The sequence below is a fragment of the Poromitra crassiceps genome (genome assembly GCF_964638095.1).
Source record: "Poromitra crassiceps genome assembly, chromosome: 4".
Lineage (NCBI taxonomy): Eukaryota > Metazoa > Chordata > Actinopteri > Beryciformes > Melamphaidae > Poromitra > Poromitra crassiceps.
In genome coordinates, this window is record NC_139626.1 from 27,998,006 (window position 1) to 28,002,236 (window position 4,231).

The window sequence follows — 4,231 nt, forward strand, 5'->3', positions numbered from 1 at the left end:
AGGTAAGGTACTGGTCTCATACCAAATTATAGAATACAGCTGGAATACTGACCTTTTTTCCCCACATGAAAATGGTGTGGTCTTCTTAAGACTATTATCACTGACCATTTGATGCGGTACATATTTTAGATTGATCAAATTATATTAAATAGCCTACTTTGTATTTAACGTGTTTCATAATAGCACTTGTATGAATATGCATATATATTATGACAGTCTCAACCACATTGTTCCATGTTTAATTCTTAGTTTTATTGACACAAATCTCAACAATAATTATGTACTTTATTTTAAAGTGGAAGAAATGGCTTCCTTGGCATTTGTCCTCACTGTACTTTTAGCTGCTACGTACTATACATGTAAGTACCTCCATTCATATCATTTCTTTTTTGGGATGTTTAAGATTTTCAATTTGTTTAGTAATTTGTCGTTTTGACATAGTTGTCATAAATGTGTACACACACACACACAGAGTAAAATGCTTCATTACACAATGATACATAATCACATTTTAAACATTTTCATGCTGATTATATGGAGAAGGGATGGGAAATAAGAAAAAGTAATTTTGAAATGTGAAATGTTTTTTTATATTGCTGTGTATAATGTTTTACATTATACACGTGTGTTAATGTTAATGTTAATGAACACATGTCATTAACATGTGTTCATGACATGTGTCATGAACACATGTCATGAACACGTCATTAACATGTGTTATGAACACGTCATGAACACATGTCATGAACATGTGTCATTTTGCAGCGGTCCAGGCACTGTGGTGTTATCACTGTATGCACGTCACGGATGGAAGCCCACAGAGGTGCCTGCTGTCTGACATAGACAAACTAGAGAAAGAGGAATGTGGAGGACTTTCCAGCTACTGTACCAGAGATGTATTTCACCGGCCGGACGGTAAGCAAATACTTCCTCATAAAACTCCTGATTAGAGTTAACTTTGTAACTGAATTAGAACTAAATAACACTCAGATTCCTCACTCCCTTTTACTGAATTAGACTCCAAGACTAAGATTTTTGAGTTATCTGAATATTGTTCATTTTGTTGAGATATTGGGGGGGGGGTACTGGGGGCGTCTGGGTAATGTAGAGGTAAAAGCACTCACGTACCACCGCGGAGACCTGGGTTCAATTCCCGGCAGCGGTACTTCCGACTTGGTCAGACGTTCCTACAGACACAATTGGCTGCGGGTGGGTATGATTCCTGGTCGCTGCACTAGCGCCTCCTCTGGTTGGTCGGGGCACCTGTTTGGAGGGAGGGCAACTGCGGGCAATAGTGTGATCCTCCCATGCGCTACCTCCTGCCAGTGCATTTCTAGAAAACAATATTTGAGCTGTATTAGCAAAAAATTAAGCATACTTCTTAAATATGTATCAGATGTAATGCCAGTTCCCCCCTGTTCTTTGTTTATTCTGGATATCAGGGTTGGAAAGAGTACCAAAAAAACTACTCAATTACAATAATTACTTTCCACATCTGCTGGATACCAATGGATATACATTGATCCTATGTCTGTGTATGGATGTGTGTGTGTGTGTGTGTGTGTGTGTGTGTGTGTGTGTTGTGTTATTCCCAGATGAAGACGATTTGGTGGCGCTACGATGTGCTACTGAAATGGAATGCAACAACAATCACACAAAGCCCCACATGGTGACGCGGTCCTGCTGCAATACTGACCTCTGCAACTCACCACCGACGCCTCACTCAGAGTAACTCACCACTGACTCCTCACTCAGAGTAACTCACCACTTACCCCCCACACAGAGTAACTCACCACTGACCCCCCCCACACAGACTCACCACTGACCCCCCCTGACACAGAGTAACTCACCACTGACCCCCCCTCACACAGACTCACCACTGACGCCCCGTCAGAGAATCACCACTGACGCCCCTCACACAGAGTAACTCACCACTGACGCCTCACACATAAGCTGTGTTAAATTACGGAGGCTGTGGCCGCTGAATTGGGACACAGGTATAGAGAGCCAAAGTGAACGTCACTTCCTGCCTTTCTCCCTGTACCAGCGTCAGAAAAAATACACAAACTGTGACTTTTTTTTTTTTTGTATCACATATTTTTATTGAATTTTAAATTGCAGAAACAAACACTCCTTCCCTACCCTCCCACCCACCCTCCCCTGAGCCATCATTACACACAAAAACAATAGTGACAAATCCCAAACTGAAATCATAAACACAGAACACAAACCATTTGGATATGTATCCACATAGACCAGGTTGACCAACCTACTTTAATGAGTTCTTAGGGCCATTGTTTCTGGAATAAGACCAAGAATGCATATCTCTGGTACTACAGGGATTTCTTTGTTAATGATGGTGGAGATTGTGGCAATTATTTCCTTCCAAAAGTCTAGAATATGTTTACATTTCCAAATACAATGAAATAAAGTTCCTTTCTCTGTTCTACACTTTATACAACTGTCTGGGACATTAGGGTAACATTTATTGAGTTTTTCAGGAGTTATATATGTTCTCATAAGCCAATTATATTTGGATCAGTTTGAATCTACTATTAATGGATATTGTTTGTGCTTGATAACAAGCCTTTTCCTATTCCTCCTCTGAGATGTCTGTCTGGAGATCATCTATCCATGGTATTCTTTTATAGTTTGAGGATTCTTTAGATGCCGCTACTAATTCCCTGTATATTAATGCATTTTTTCTTTTACTATGGGGGTTTGAAGTTGCCAATTGTTCAATAATACGTAAAGAAGGACACTGATATGACTTAACCTTCGAGTGAATGAAACTCCGTATTTGAAATGTGATTTTGAGGTATCCCAAATTTTTCTTTCAGATTCTCAAAGGACATAAGGGTGTTGTCTCTATAAAGGTGTGAGATCTCTCTGTAAACCATTCTGTGCCCAGAGTCTAAATCCAGAATCTGTACCTGGGCGTAAATAATTTGTTACCCCAGATGGGGGTCAATTGTTATAGCCCAGCTGTTTTCCCAAACATGTCTTGTGTTTCATACCAAGCTGCAATTGTGGATTTGACAAATGGGTTAGTTGTGTTTCGCTTGAGCCTTCTGAAAGGCTGTGTCCAAAGTTAGGCCTCCAGCATTGTTTTTCTCTAACTGGACCCTGTGACTTTCTTGACATGCACAGTTATCTTTTAAATTGACAAAATTTAACATGTGTACCCCGTGGCACAATTCAAACGGGATCAAAAAAGTAACGTCCATCTCCGTTGTATTTTTTCTGACGCTCTTAAAGGGAGAAAGGCAGGAAGTGACGTTCACTTTGGCTCTCTATATCATCTAACTTTGCTGCAAAAATCACACCCAGGTGTTGAAGTAAGTGGTGCAGATTTCCAGGTCCGACCCTTCTGCTCCACCTTTCCCCTCTCTCTGACACTGTGTGTGTGTGTGTGTGTGTGTGTGTGTGTGTGCGCACATGTTTTGAGCTGCTCTCTCCGTCCATAGCGTGCCCAAGTCTCGCCCATGAGGAAGTGAATTCTCCATTTTCCAGACATTTCTTAAACTGTGTGCATCCTAGGCTAAATCTCGTCCACACACATTTCTTGCTTAATCTCATGTTCACATCTTGTGCTTTAACACAGTCACTTATAGAAGTGGCTGCACCGCTTAGAAATAATGTCTGTTACGTTGCAACAGTAAATAATAACAGTAATACTGTAAATAATGATTTGTCATTTGATACTTCACATAATAAAGAATTTGTGGTATGATTGTGTGTTTGTCGATATATACCTGTACATGAGATATTGATTGTATAGAGCTGAACAGTCACGTGACATTTCTTGCCCAGGAGGTGAGTTTCCCATTAATTTCTCCATAGACATTTTGAAAAATCATTATATAACGAGTTTTAAGGCTGGAACCAAGCCGACCGTGACCTACTGAATCGTGAATGACTATAAAACATTTCACTTGGAGCAAAAACAAAAACACGGAGGGGGGGGGGGGTTGTTTTTGCTCCAAGTTAAAGTTGAATACTTGATTTGAGCCAGAGACACATTAAAGCTGATATGGTCAATCCATCTCTACTTCTGCTGCACTGTGTCGTTTTGGTCAAAAGGAAAAATAAATAATTTGCAAATGTTTAGAGCTTGTATCAAATCTCATAAAAAAATTTTAAAGCACAGATGATGGCACTTTGTTAATTTGGTGACACACTACCGTAGTTATTCTGTAGCCTGGGTAAACCCAGCCTCCGCATGACCTCT

The 4,231-nt window shown here is 40.2% G+C and overlaps 1 long non-coding RNA gene across 1 annotated transcript; it reads left to right on the forward strand.

The window, feature by feature from the left end:
- Positions 1 to 294: 294 nt before the first annotated feature.
- Positions 295 to 3,884, forward strand: LOC310775410. The gene is made up of 3 exons (XR_014552665.1): positions 295 to 359; positions 766 to 915; positions 1,596 to 3,884. It is a non-coding gene; the product is annotated as an uncharacterized lncRNA (long non-coding RNA).
- Positions 3,885 to 4,231: the final 347 nt, after the last annotated feature.